This window comes from Tetrao urogallus, assembly GCF_951394365.1.
Source record: "Tetrao urogallus genome assembly, chromosome: 10".
Taxonomy (NCBI): Eukaryota; Metazoa; Chordata; class Aves; order Galliformes; family Phasianidae; genus Tetrao; species Tetrao urogallus.
Window position 1 is genome coordinate 3,856,256 of NC_136823.1, and position 16,011 is coordinate 3,872,266.

The following is a 16,011-nucleotide window of genomic DNA, read 5'->3' on the forward strand; positions in this document are numbered from 1 at the left end:
TGTTATTCAAGATGTATGACCTTGTGTATGTGTCATTTTTTTCCTAAGGATGTTGGCTGCCTGAGACCTGTGCAAGGACTGGATGGGTTTATATGTGCTTTGCAGTGAACATAAAGCCCAGCCAAGTTTTATGAATTCGCTCTGAGTTGCAAACGGATAAAATCTTCAGCAATACTCTTTCTTTCTGAAATATATTTCTAGCTGCTTAATTGCAAAAAATAATCTGCCCTGAAGAGAAGCAACTTTGTGACCTCAGTCTGATAATCTCATACTTCTCATAAGGCATAGCTGAACTGTTCTTGGATTTTCTGTAAATTGACTGTTTAATGCTAAAGATGAAAATTGGCTTTTCCTTAACTTTGTGCAGGACCTTTATAAAGATCTTCTGCAGCATAGCAGTGATTGTGAGGCCCCGTGCTGTCAAAATTAACTGTCAAAGGTAACGAGTTTAAATTACTGATTCAAAGGAGAGGGGTTGAAGGAAAAATATTGCTGGTACTTCTGTATGTGTGTCCCTTAGCTGGAGACCCTATGCAAGGGCCATTCATTTGAAATAATCCTCACAGCAGTATCTTGAGACTGAGTCAGCTAAGGCTGTGCTTTTGTAGGCCTGCAGTTAGCCTGGTTAGGGCATGAGGCTGTGGGAGTCGTGGTGCATCAGCATGGGCTCGAAGGTAAGTTTCCTACCTGCCATCTGATTCTCAGAGATTGTTTGTGTGTATTAGGGTTTGTACCATACTCTGTTGAGTAGCCTGAAAAACAAGGCAGAGACAAAAGCCATTGTTTCAAGACAAGGGGGGCTGAGTACAGGTTAAACATGAAGCATAGTGATTTCTCGTCCTGTTTCTCTGTTACTTGATGTACAGTGGGAGTGCGATACGGGGCTTTCCTGTGTGCCTACAATCTTCTCACAAAAATTAAACAAAATTTGAACTGCTTTCAGGGTTTCTGCAGCGTAGGCACAGACAGCACCTGTAGTGTAACACTTGGACTTAGGCACTGCCTTAATAGAGGGATGCCATGTACCTGGTGCTCAGAGTTGAACGGATACAAATGTCTCTAACTTTGTCATGTTATCTAGCTGTGTTTTGTATTATTTAGTACAGCACAGGGGTACATTCATGCTGGAATCTGGAAGTAAATGGTACCAGAGTAGGAAAGCACTTCCACTTGCTCTCTTACTGTGGGAATTGCGTATGGTGATTCCTTTGCCCTGCTTCACCACAGCATCTTTCCTTTCCTATAGTGTGCACTCTATTCTTTCTTTTGTGTGTGTGTTTTTTTTTTTTTCTTTTGCCTTGTTGCTTTTACTTTCTCAGCTGTGGTTTTCTGTCTACACTCAGATACTCATGCGGCAAGTGACTGGAACAGATAGATGTGTTCTCATGTTCTCCAGTCTGATCGCACCACAAGGATGGAAATGCCCATAAGTGCTATTTCTGGCTTTGGTAGGGGCAGTGAAGGTTGGCAGAGGGGAAAAGTGTATTTGCTTATGACAGGTAATATAAGAATTAGACTGAAGATTATCAGAGGACTATACTGAAAATGCTTCCAAACATGCTTTACGTTAACTTTTTAATGTAGCATGTAATTAAAAGAAGGCAAAATTACAGTTGAATTCTGTTTTCAGCTGCTGCTCTGCTAGTTGGCAATGGTCTTATCTCTAGCAGATACTGACAGAATTTTAAGAACAGGTTGTGACCCATTTGGGTGAATTCATACTTTTTTCTACCATTCTTCTCCACATCCATTTTTATTACTTTTAATGTTAGATAATATCTGATAATTTCCTGAGAATTTGTCTTGTGGATTCTTGTATTGGGAAGTTTCCTAAGAATTTTTAAATGATTTTTGAATGCACTTTTGTAGCTCGATCTAGGTTGGGCCCAATATGATACCCTTCAGTATTTGTATACTTAATTAACTACTCTCTTAAATAGCTCTTGATGTAAACGAGGCCCTGGACCACACTGCCTCTTTCTACGTGGAGAAAAATGCTGCCTCAGCACTCCCTGAGCTGCTGCACCATTTATTGCGCTCTGCAGGCGTTTGTATCCTTGAATCCTGATGCAGACTGCTGTAACCTGCTGCTGCTGCTGCCTTTCACCTGATAGCAATCTCTGTTTCTCTCTCTCTGAGATGTGTGCAGCATCTGGTGATCTGCAGCAGCTGGACTCTGCTGACCCAGCTCTTTGCTGTAGGGGAGTTGGAGGCGCTGGTACAGAATAGATCTGTTACTGTAGCTGTTATCTGATCTGTATCCAGCTGTGGTTTGCAAAAGGAAAATAGAGATGTCTTTTTTCCTCACACATGGCTCTTCCCTCGCCCTGCCCACCCACTCTCAAATAGTTGCCTGCTCTGGTATGGATCTCTGGTTTGGGCTCAGAGTGATTCCATACCCATCCTATTCCTAATAGTTAAGAATTGATTCCCTAGCTCATCTCAACTAGCACCCTCTAAGAGTGTGAGAAGGCTCTGATATCAGCCAGGACTGGCAGTAGGCTGATGTCCTTCTCACACTTTGCTCAGAGATACCAGCTGAGTGGTCTGTGCAGGACAGCAACAGGGCTGCTCCTTCCGTGTCATCTGGTTCTCATCTTTCTGCAGAATAAATCAGTCCAGCTCAGCACAGTCATTTTATTCTCTTCTTCAGGTGAGTGTGTGCAGCAGGCAAAAAACTTGCATTTCTGTTTTGCTTTTAGGCAGTAAAAAAAGTAGTGAATGTTGGAATCATATGTAAGCTCCAGGGAGAAGACTGGTTTTAGGAAAAAAGGAAAAAAAAAAAAAGTACAGCAACATGTTGCAAGCTGAATAGAGGCTGATCAGCTGTGCAGCCCTTCTGCAGCTCTGAGTACGTTCCGTTTCTCAGCAAGGATGAAGTCACAGTATCCTTGTCATTGCTAGTTTAGCACAGAGAAATTACTCTGATTTCTTATGGGATGAGTCCCCTGACACTGATTAAAGAGATTGGAGAAAAATCTAATGTATGTAGCTGTGTAAAAAAAGGGGGACTTCAGAATGGTCTCAGATGTTTTCTTTCTTTGAGAGACGGAAGGAGAGCGCAGTATCATCCACATTGAGAAGCTTTACAGCTTTACAGTGTGAACACTGAGTTAATTTTACTCTTGCTGTGCTAGGAGTGGTGGTTAACTGGTGCTGGGGGAGGGTATCTTCAGTTATCCCATGTTTTTCCCAGTTAAAATGTTTATGTAACCAATGTAATTATAGCTTTTATGTAATTGGGGAAAAAAAGGTTCCTATTTCGGTATGTCTGGGGCATTTCAGTTAATTTCTAGTTGCTGTACAGAGTTCTCAGTCAAGGGTCACAAAGCTCCTCAGAAGACTTCAAAAATTCCTTGCAGATACCATCAGGATAACGTTGCCCTGTCATATACTTAGATTCTTGGAGCAGACACGAGGCAATTCGGTATGCATGATCCTAATTTTGGTCTTTGTTCCCAGGTCTGTTTAGTATTCTAACAGTGCTGCTGCAATCTCCCCAATAAGTAAAAATGCAGCCTGGCAGTTGCTATTTGCTCTATTTGATTGAGAATGACAGCTGGACATCTGTGCAATAAAGTAGTTCCAAGGAATATCACTTGCAGTATACCTGAAGGACAAATTTCCTTTACTTCTCCAGTCATTAATTTTCCAAATGTGAAGGCAATCAGAATCTCAAGGTAGAGCATGTGTGGGATGATTAATAGCACCAACACCATCACGGGAAGGGAAAACAGTAAGAAACACAGCAAATTTAGTGTAGGAGATTTGATGCTGCAAATCCTGCTTATGGACATGATAATGTCTAGACAAGGATGAAGGATCCTGAACGTTCCTGAAGATCAGTGAATGTTTATAGGATGAGAAGTTGAATACTCCGGCAATTGAACAGGCAAAAAAAAAAAAAAAAGAGGACTTTGCTGTTCAAAATTAATAGCTTCAAAGTAAAGGAGGTTGAATTGGCTTAGAGATTAAACATGGACAAGTAATTTCCTACTCTTGCTAAAAAAAAAAAAAGTAAATTAAAATTACAAAAATAAACAAAAAGCACCTGGATGTATAAACAAGGGAGGTGATCCTTCTGCTTGAGTACTGAGAGTGTTCCCACTGAGCCCTGTATCCAGTATCGGGGAAGGTGAGGAAGATGTTGACAATTCGGAGGGAATCCAGTGGGGGAAGCGGGAGTGTGGTTTGGGAACTGTGAACTATGAGGAAAGATCTAAAGAATTGGTGTGTTCAGTCTGCAGCAGGCAAGACTCTGAGGGTAAACTGCTATGACTCTACAAATAAATGATAATTGCAAAGAGAATAGTAATGAATCTGCTTCAAGAAGTTCTCAGTTAAATTGGATGGGAATTTAGGCCACACATCAGAAAAAGCCTTCCAATTATAAATATAATCTGCTCCTGGAATGGGAGGCCTAGGAGGGTTTAAGGGCAGGGATGGGTTTAAGAAGTGGGACTGCAAGGAATGGTTTGGATACAGAATGTTCCTCCTGGAGCTGGGGTTAGACTGGAAAAACTTCTCAGAGCTTTTTTGACTCATTTTTTGAAGTTTATTTCGTCACCTAAGAAAAAGACAAGTTTAAAAACATATGCTTACAAATTCTAGCCTCTCATTAGCTTATCTGTGAAAATGATTGTGGAAGGAACGAAATAAACTGCTTATTAGTTCCAAGATGTGTGTCTTCTGTTGAGATTTCTACAATAACGTGTCCATCATTCTGATCTGAACGTTTTGAACACTTCTTTTGCAGCTTAAATGCTTTTACTGTGCCTGCTGTTTGTTCTTACATTTTACCATATTTTGTCATCTGGAAGAAGTTTGGCAGCACAGACACTGGTTAGGTGAGACCTGCGTTTGAATATACATAGTGAGCTATTCTGAATGTGGTTTATCAGCTGTTTACGTGCACAAGTGAGATTTTGGTGGCACTATTTGAGTACCTTCAGGAATCTGTCATTCACCTGATGTGAAATGACTGGTGTCTAGCTGAAACCATCAGCTCTGCCAAGGGAGTGAAAGTGATTGGATTGAAGGCATAGAAAGAGGGTAAACAATCAAAACAAACATACATAAGAACCAGATTGTTGTTTTGCCATGTGCATGATGGCTGCGTGTTCCAAAGAACAGCAAAGAGGAGACACTCAAACAAATCTGAATGTTTAGCTTCTGCTGCAAATCACTGGCTATCCTACTCGTTGTCTGGGTTTGGGAAGAGCTTACTTCTGATTTAATGTGCCAAATGAGATAGCAAGGAAAGCTGTTTGCAGTTCACCTTTTTTGGGTGTTTTGAAAACCTCAGCAGTTTCTGCTTTCCCATCCTAAGATAAAATGTGTGAAAAATCAGTACATTTGAAGGGAAAAAAAAAAGCCTCTTCTGATATAAATGATTAATTTTGTGAGGATGTAATCCCTAGTGAAAGAATAGTGTCAGAACATCTGTATTTGTGCTCTTTCAAGTATGCTGAGGGTCAGTAGTACAGGATTAATATTATTTCTACACTGTATACTACTAGACTCTCTTCCTTTTATATTGTGTAGTTCTGAATCATCTTCAAGGAAAATGGCAATAACCAGTAATATTAATCTTTCCTGTGTAAAAAAGGAGAAAAAAATCTACAGAAAGGCAGCAGAGACCTGGACTTAATGATCTGTCCAAATGGCTTTTTTATGGCAGCAACATGAAGTACAAAATGTGAATACAAAATGCATCTCGTGAAGAATGATAGTGATCTTGCCAACACTGAGTTGGACAGAACTGTCAAATATTTAGCACTGTTCTCTGTTATTTGGATAAATAATATTTTCTGCTGGCTTCTTAGTGGATGCACAGGCCTACGGTAAAGGTTGGTTTGTTATGAGAGGTGCAGCAAAACGCTGATCTGAAGCCATCGCTTTCCTTTTCCCTATTTCATGCTTGGAAGTTCCTAAAGGATAAGATGTTGCTGTTTGCCAAATGATATTTTGCAGCTGACAGTTCAGTAATGTATATTTTTCTTTTTTAATATTTAGAGTCCCTTTGAAGCCTTGTTGCTCAGCCCATTGAGAGTTAATTTCCACTTCTGAGTTGTTTCTGTGATGTGCTGAAGTTTTAAAAATGAGGCTGTGGCTTTTCTTGTTAGCTTCATCGTGGATATGTGACACGAACAGTGGAGTTGGTGGTAGGGTGAGGAACGTGGCTTCTTTCAAGGCCAAGAAATAGGTGGATTATTTTGTAGGTTTGCGTTTTGAGGCTTTAGTACATGAGCTTGCCTGCAAGTCTTGTCCTGCTTTCTGCTTAGCTCAGGGGCAAAGCATCAGCTCTACTTCATTCTTCCCAAAGCTGCCACTCGTAGTGTGAACGTTTGTTATATCAAAGCAAAAATAGAGAAACTGACCAAGGAGTCACTATGCTGGCAGCGTGTTCATTCTTAATTAGTTTATGTTGTAATAGGAAGAAGAAAGGAAAGAAGCTGGAATGAAGTGAAAGACGTTGCATGCAAATGTATGTGATGAAGAAAAAGAATACTGGAGAAAGAAAGCAGAGTGTCTGTAGTCTATGTAGTCTTTATTGCAAGACTGTGTCCTTAAGCAAATGGTTTTAGGGTGACAAGAGTAGTAAGAAGCCAAAGTAATTAACCTGGGGCAATTATAAACTACTTAAGATTTTTTAATATCCCTATGTAATAACATGCCTAAAATATTCCCTATTTAAAGCTATTTCACTTGCAGTAGGAAAAATTTTTGAATGTATCATTCCCTTTACAATATATAATGACTCTTTTTCAGTTGTAGGCAGCTGTTTTGTGTTGTGGGGGTCTCAGCACTTTCGTGTATTACACAGGGTTCTGTCAGTAGAAGACAGTTCAAGTGTTTGTTTGTTGTGAAGGGGCTTTTGAGAGGGGAAAGCAATAATATGGATAATATGAAATATGGTATATATTTAATCTGAATAATATGATAACATGAAATTCATACTGAATGCAAGCTGAGAACTGTATTGTTCTAGAATGAAACCCTGGATAACTATGATGGGATGTTAACAAAAAAAGCAAATAAATTCCAGTCCTGGGCTCTAAACAAAGTGCAGAGCTGTAAGGTTAATGGAATTTTCTACATACTCATGTCTCTTATGACAGTAGTCCAGGGCTGGTTCAGAATTTTTTCTGCCTTTGTTGAATATATTCCTTAACCTAGAATGAGTTTCTCAGAGCAATACCTTATCTCTGTTAACAGAAATGCATTCATTTCATTCATAAAATGGAGATGTTTAGTGTGTCAGTAACGAAAGGCTATCTGTGATGCTGGTTATTTCAAAAAGGAATAGTTCCTCAGTGCCAGAATTTCGGGCAGTGAAATCACAGTAGTGATAACAGTGCCAACAACAGTGACGTTATCTGGGCATTATTCCATTTTAGTTTTAGCATCATAAAACTCGCAGCCAAGACTCGGACTTTCCTGCTGATCATTTATGACTCGGTCTGTGATGGTTCTCTAGAAGGAGGCAGAGCATCTCGTTAATGTAAGAGGTCACTACTACCTAAAATGATGCCCTTTTTTTTGCTTCTGGAAGAAAAAATTTAACATCTGCCTTTCAAAAGTGAAGCTTGTATGTTCCCTAAAGATCATGTGTGTTTAGAATGTCGAGAGGTGTTGCACAGAGAAACATAAGGACGTCTTGCAGGACACCCAGCCCTGGCACCATTGAGGGACCACAGCTTGGTGGTGCTTGGTGCAGTGCTGCAGATATGGAGGCAGTTCCTGAAGCAGACATTTGTGGTTTGTCAGTGATTTTCCATAGGAAGTTGAAAAAATGGCACTTGGGGGTGTTTGAGTTTAGTAGGAAGAATTACTGTCTGTTTTCAGTCAGATGCTGTGGTTTATCAGCCGGCTGTTGCATACAGCATTAAATATAACCTTCAGCTAGATCTAACATCACGATTAAAAATGTCCTGATTAAATGGCTAATGCTAAAGCTGCAGAAAAGCTGTGGTGTGTTACATTAATTCTGAACTGGCAAAAGTAGAGAACATTTTACAGATGGTTGTATCTGGGGAAATAAATCTTTGCAGCTGGTGGTCAGATATGTTCAGCTTGACCAGGAATTTATACTGTGGAAATCAGGAATTTTGCAATAAAACAATGACATACAATGATGAGTACAAACAAAAAGGCTGTAGAGGTGGAAATAAAGATTATTCAAGAAAAGTGAATTCTTACGAGGAAATAAAAATATTAGTTAGTGATATCCTTAGGGTTTTAAGGTCAGTAGTAGCAAGAATTTGAGACAAGGACTGTGGTTTCTGATATGCATGCACCTGCTTGGTGCCCATTAGGATTTCCTGTTGGATATTCTTTTTTCTCTAGCAGATCATTGATATCAAAAATCTCACAGCTCAGAAGACACATACGGCATGATATTCCTCTGTCACCTGGGGCTGAAGCACAGTGCTGGAGTTCTCAGCACGGTAGAGCAGAAGTAATGAAAGTATTTATATCTCAAGTACAATATCAAACTTGCTGACTCTGAAACTTTTTAGATATATCAAGAGAAATATGAGTTTTCAGCTCCGTAAGATAGTGTCTCTTTCACAAATAGTTACGTGCAAGCAACTCTTAGCATTGTCTTCCTTGTAGGGCTAATGAGTTGGTACAGCCTGCTACGTCAGATCTCAAAGTGTGGTGTTCTGCAACAACAGGAAATAATGCACAGAATAAAACATCCTTTTTTTGTTTTGCTAATGTATTGCTGGAAGTATGGCAGTTTGTTCTGCCCTTAGTCTGTCTACTCACTTTCATGTAATAGGCTTTCCTCTGTGTTTGAATAAGAGAATGAAGGCAGAGCATTGAAGTGAGACATAACAAATGGAGGAAATGCAGAAGTGAGCTAGAGGATGAAAGTGTTGTTACCCTGGGCTTCTGGGGCTCCCAAAACTGAAAGGGGTGGAAGGGCTGACCTTCTCTCTCCCCTTCACCTTTTGCTGCCTGCTCCCCTCTCCCAGCTCCACATATTTGCTTAACTGTAAACTGGCATTGCTGCAGTGTTGTACATCTTGTTTTGTGCATGGAAACACAGGCACAGTTTTTGTTCATTCCTGTGCAAAATGTGATTTATTGAAGGTTGTAGCTTGACAAGGTGGCATCAAAATACGTGCAGTACTTTTCCACACAAAGGAAGGTTTACCCACTTTAAATTTGAGTTACCTCCTATAAATAATGAGGGTTTAGGCATGAAACATCTGTACCAGCATTTTAAGACCAAATTCTGAATTTTTTGTACACTCTAAATACATGCCAGGCTAATCTTAGAATGCCTTTTAAAGCTTAGCAAGGTCAAATAAGTGCTTTGTGCAATCACACACGCAAGTTGTATTTAACTTATCATTAACTTTTCAGTGTGCTAAAAATTGGGTACAATTCATTTGCCTACTGTTTAACAATATGATAAAGGAATAGGAGTGGGGGGGGGAAAAGATGAGAGATTAATGAAGATTCTGCATGTATGCCTACAACTGAGAAACCACTATGACTGCCAATGTGAAGAGAATGCCACTACCCAGATTCATTTTTACTCAGATTCCAATAAGTTATACAATTACAAGAATATTGTACAAAAGTACTGATTAATATTTGCACACTCCCTTATAACTGTACAACTTTGCAGTAATTACTGTTTTAGTATAGGATTTCTGATTAATTTATGCCATCACAGTTTGTTAAAAGTAGAGTGCATATATACTCTGAACAGCTTTAAGGAACGATCTTTCTGCTGTACTTACTGTGGAAGACGGTTGTTTTTCCTTTCCGGGTTTTCTGATGTGCTGTGAAATACAACAGCCTTTCTTCTAATCTGTCTTCATAGTTAGGCTTCCTCTCCTCTTGCCCTCACATAACTGCACGTGCGCTATATAGCACTCTTTGTGCTTATTTGCAGATTGGAAAATGATCACAGTATCTGGGAAGAGAGCATTCTGTGCAATGAGCTGATTTGCTGCCTCACCTCCACCTTTTACATTTGCCTCAGGGCAGATATTTCTGGATTGTTTTTTTTGTTTTTTGTTTTTTTTTTAATTGAAGCTCATGTAAGATTGAATCAAATATATATTTGAAATGCAAACTTCAGTATACCCAAGAAATAAACCATGGGAGACAACAGAAAACTCAGAGGAACAGTGATGACTTCATTTACAAGACCTTGCTCTGCCTGCCTTGTTCCCCTGTTAAGAGGGCAGCCCATCTTTGGTACTTCCCTTCTGTTTAAATGCCTTCACAGAATCACAGGTGTTGGAAGGGAGCTGAAGAGATGAGTCCAACCCCCTGCTAAAGCAGGTGTCCAACAGTAGGTCACACAGGTGAGCGTCCAGGGGAGGCCTGAATATCTCCACAGAAGGAGACTCCAGTACCTCTGTGGGCAGTCTGTTCCAGTGCTTCATCGCCCTTACTGTAAATAAGTTCTTCCCCATGTTAGTATAGAATTTCCTATTTTCAAGTTCTAGCCCATTACTCCTTGTTCTATTGCTGTGCATCACTCAGAAGAGCCTGGCTTCATCCATTTGCATCCCCCCCCCCCCCCCCCTTTAGATATGTGTAAGCAGTTATCAGATCCCTTGGTTTTCTTTTCCCCAGGCTAAACAGACCCAGGTTGCTCAGCCTGTCTTCATACAGGAGATGCTCCAGGCCCTTCATCATCTTCATGGCCTTCTGCTGGACTCCTAGAAGATCCTGGACTTTTTTGAACTGAGGAGGCCAGAGCTGGATACAGTATTCTTAAATGTGGCCTCACTGGGGTAGAGTAGAGGAGGGGGGTCACTTCTCCCAGGGTGATGCTTTTTTTTTTTTATACACCCCTGAATCCCATTGGCCTTCCTGGTCACAGGGGCACACTGCCAACCTGTTGTCCACCAGGACCTCCAGGTCCTTCCCTGCAGAGCTCAGTGACAGCAGCTCAGCCCCTAACCTGTACTGACACATGCAGTTATACCTCCCCCGGTGCAGGACTCACCACTTGCCCTTGTTAAACCTCATCAGTTCCTCCCTGCCCTACTCTCCAGCCTATCCAGGTCTTGCTGAGTGGTAGCACAGCCTTCTGGTGCTTCAACCACTCCTCCCAGCTTTGTATCATCAGTGAACTGGCTGAGGGTGGATTCTATCCCCTCATCCAGGTTATTGATGAACATGTTGAATAAGACCAGACCCAGTACCAACCCCTGGCCTCCAGCCAGACTGTGCTGCTGGTAACAACGCTGAGCATTGCTGGTCAGCTTGTTCTGCCTCTGCCTCTCTACCAGGTGGAGCAGTCACCATGTTGGGATTAGCAGAACTGTCCTCTCGTGGACCCAATTGGAAAGAGCAGTGTGCCCTGCACGAACTGCTGTGCCCTTCTGACATTAGTGGTGGTTTTTCTGGATTTGATTCCCCCATCATCAGGGCTCTGCTGTTATGAGGAGCACTATGGCTCCCAGCAGCTGCTTCCTGACTGGGGCTCCCCTCACCTGCTGAGGCGATTCGTTGCTTTGGTGAGGAATGCACCCACACCAGAACTGCGTGCCTCTCCGAAATGCCTTGCTCCTTTCCACCAGCAGAGAAGGTAAGGAAACAGTTTGGATTGACCAGATGAGCTGTGTGTGGGGGAAGGAAGCCTTGGTACTGTTTGTTTCTGGAGAAAACAAGTCATCCAAACTCAAATGAGGCTTTCTCTAATGCTCAGGGCCTTGTTTGACCAAGCCATCACAGAAGGACACCAGACCACCCACCCCAATTATTCAAATGCTGTCCCAGCTTTTGTTTTTTCCAGCATACCCCAACTTGTGCCTGCTGCTGTGATCCCTGCTCTCCAGGCCTAGCTAGGACAGCTAGATGTGTAGCAATCTTTTTAGCTGCCCTGCTCTGGAAGCACATCAGGATGCGTTTCCTCTGCTCTCCAGTCAGATAATCTTGTTTATTTTGAGATCTACACATTGTAATGTAACATACAAAAATATTTGCCTCATTAGGTAGTGTTTGTGAGCGAGGACAGAATATGCATCAGCCCAGCAGCAATAGCAGAGTAACTGAGACTCATCATTTGAGCTGGCATTGAAGTGAAATCTAAAACATGCAAATTGCATCTTAGGAGGATAATATTGTACTTCTCCCATTGACTTGTTTGTGGTGGGTTACCACATACTTATAAGAAAAAGCATAAACCACTCTAAGAGGTAATCAAATCTTAAATCCTTTGGGTTTTTTTTTCCTTTGGCAAGGTGGATGGGATGTGTGTTATCTCTTGTATTATGGCACTGTCAAAGACTGTCCCTGACATAGTTCTTGTCCAATTATCATCAGAATATGCTAGATAACCGGTATTTCCAACATCATTATATTCAGAGAAATTGAAATCGCTCCATAAAAGCATTTGAAAACAAAATCCATCCTTATGTTGTCCTATCCAAGATGATTAGTTAAAAACTGCGTGCCAAGTTGCATTGGGAGATGCTGTAGTTTGGATGCTCCTTATCAGTAACAACTTGCTGATAGAGATCAGGTTTAAAACTGCATGTGACAATTTTCATTGTGATAGGAATAAGAAAAAAGTTTCAAGAAATCTGACTGTGTAATCAAGGTGGTGGTGGGGAGGCCAATTTCATTTATGTTTACAGGACATAGGATAGTTGAAGCTGAAAGGTACCTCCAACTGCCCTTTTAAAGCACGTTCAAATCTAGCAGGTTGCCCAGGACTGTGTCCAGTTGGGTTTTGTGGATCTCCAAGGATGAAGGCTCCACAGCCTCTCTAGGCAGTCTGTGGCACTGTTTGACCACCCTCACAGTAAGAAAAAGTGTGATTTTTTTGTTGTTGTTGTTTATACAGAATCTCTTGTATTACAGTTTGTGTCCATTCCTCTTGTGCTGCCACCTAGCTCCATCTTTTTTGTTCCTGCCCACAGTCACATCTTTAAGATCCCCCAAGTTCTCTTTCTGCAGGCAGAACAGACCTGGCTCTCAGCCTCTCCACACAGGACAGATGCTCCAGTTCCTCAATTGCCCCCACACCCCCTGTTTGCTCCCTCCAGTCAGCCCCTGCCTCTCCTGGACTGGGAGCCCCCAGGCACAGACACTGCATGCCAGCAGAGTGCCACCACCACTGGGCAGGGCATGGATTCCACCCCTGGACCTGCTGCCAGTGCTCTGCCTAATGCTGCCCAGGGGGCTGTTGGTCTGTTTTGCTGTAAAGTCACTCAAACCTTAATACCAAACTTGTTTGGATGTTTTTTCTCCCTAGTTTGGAGCAATCATTATGAATTCATACTGATGCAAATAAAATCAGAAATTATTGTCTGAAAATAATTGAAAGTAATTTTAAACCAGGAATAATTTTTTACCTCAAAGTTCTAGATCAATGTAAATCAATGTTGCTGAACTGCTACTAGAAAACAAAAGCTAAATGAAAAGCAAGAACAAGGACTGATACTACTTCTGTCTGTACTGAATTGCATGTCTACCTTTTTTCCTTTCCACTGTTTGCACGCATCACTAAACTATGTGCCCAGGATCAATAGACAAGTATGTGAAACTAATTATACAACTGTGCAAGAGATTAATCCTGTTCCTAAGGTAGGTCTGTGGTCACCTTAAGCTTCTCTCCAGATAATGGGAAGATGCAAATAGTAATAGTGAATGTGTCCTAGGAAATGTGGGATGCCATCTGGCTGTATTTATTTCTCTTTTGATTTCCTATGTGTCTGTGTGTATGCACACTCGAGTTTAGGAGGAATGCTCCATAGTTCAGCATTGTGCTGAAGTATAGCAAATACAAGCCTGTGTAATCACAACGATAAATACTTAGACCCTGCTGAGAACTCACACTTAAGAATGAGAGCCTACTGGTGAGATCACCTGCAAATGTTACTGCCACACACGCTGAGAATATGAACTAATGGCTGCTGCCATTTCCCTGTGCAGTGAATCACGCAGATACCTGAGACATGGGATCAGGCATGCAGGTAACTGTGGGATTAATTTGCACATGGGCTTGGAGGTACTGGAGTTTGTCTGACAGGAATGCTTACACTCATTTCACCTCAGAGCTTGTTTGTAGTAATTGCTAAGAGATTCAAAGCTCCTGCTTATAGAGATCTTTAGAGAGAAATAAGTATTTGTTAGCAGAACTGTTGGCCAGAAGCTGAAAAAATGGAAAATCAGACTTCACGTGATAATTTGCAGAGGGCTCCAACAGCATTCTTAACTTCCTTTTGCAGTGACACAGCCTCTCCTGAATGAATCCAAGCACTTCCTGGTGATTTTTTTCTGCCATCTATGAATTAAAGCAATCACTTTAATTAAAATTAAAGCTTAAAATGTGTGTTGGCAGATGTGCCTTGCCCTTGCACTGTTTTTCATTAAGTCCTTAAATATTAAAGGTAAGGGACAAAAGAGCATGAATGTTACTGACAGCCTTCCATCTTTGGAAGATACTCTAAAATGTTATTATTCTCAAAGCAAATGAATAATTCTTATCTAAACAGCAGCAAGCTTAACCTTATATTTGTACAGTGACCACTGGGACCATTTTGTAGATTCTGTGTTTGCCTTTCTAAATCCTTCTTTATTTGCAACAAGAATTCTGATATTGATAAATATTTTCTTTTAGGGATTTGGTGTTATATTTATTCTGGAAATTTCCACTGAAACCACAGAGGACAACTAGTATTTAAATCAATGAGTCTGTTTCCCCTTGGGAAGCTGCTGCAGAAAACAAGGGCTGACTTTTAATTTATGGGAATGTTGAGACAAGTTTCCCAGTAGTCAGCTTGTTTTCCAGCACTGACCTTTACGTATCGCTTTATGTCTTCGCTGCTTTTTGGATTTCACTCTTACTTCTGAAATGACCCATATCCCACGCCCAAGGATTTAATTATCCTTCCCATTCACAATCCTTGCTTCTAGCACTGAGGGTCAGGCAAACCATGGCCTCCCTCATCAGTATTTGTCTTGGAACACAAAGTCAATCAGGTAGTAGGAAAAAAATATATATATAAAAGAACCATGCTGGACATTATTTATCATTGAATCTAGTTAAAACAGAGCCAAAAGTTGTCTTTTTTCTTGATATGTTGCTATGATTTCCCATTCAGTTATAAGAAAACAAGTCAGGGCATGCATCTGGCACAATAACTTGTGGCCCTTTCAGAAAATATATAATCATTGCATTATGTTCACTCCATTGGCCATATTCTTTCAATTCTTTGTTGAAGTTGTGATGGGTTTCTTTGTGGGCTTGTTTGTTAGTTGGCTTATAACAGAGGTATTATGAACACCACCACCAGATTCCAAATGTACTGTTTGTGACTGAGTGCTCTTTGGGTGTAAGATCATCAGTTTTATGTCAGTTTTAACCAGTTACTGAATTTGAGAACACCTTTTGCTAGGGAAGCACCAGATTCATTTTTTGGAGAAATCAAGGTTAACTTCTAGTCAATTTAATTTCGAGGCAGGGTCACCAAATGCAACAGCATCTGCAAACAGGAGCTTTGCTCAGACCCTGTGTCCTGTCTCTCTGATTGCTACTAACAGCAGATGGAAGTCTCTACTTCTTGCACAGATGAAGCCGGACCATTTCAAGGGCATTCTGTGTAGGTATAGATATAATGTGTTTTACACTCAACTCCAGCACTTCTTGTGTTGATGCTGAATTTGAACTGTAAATAATAGCTGCAGAACGTCCCAGTCTTCTGGCAAAGCTTTTTTTTTTTTTTTTTTTTTTTTTTTAAATAAAATTGGGCAGGTTTTTGTTACCTTTTAGTCTTCCTGCAGCATGTATGACATTCCAGTTTTCCATATGAAAAGCACCTTCACAATGCAGAACCACGACAGGGTGCCTTCATGGCAACGTCAGGGAACGTGTTACTGTCACAGCCTTTGTCTGCTGTTACTTTGGCTCGTGAAAACAACAGAGATGTAGGACTGGTTGGCTTTTGACTGAGAGCCTGTGATGTGAGGGTGTGAAGTTACTGCAGGAGATCACGTCGGTGATTCACAGGGGTATGCTTTCTA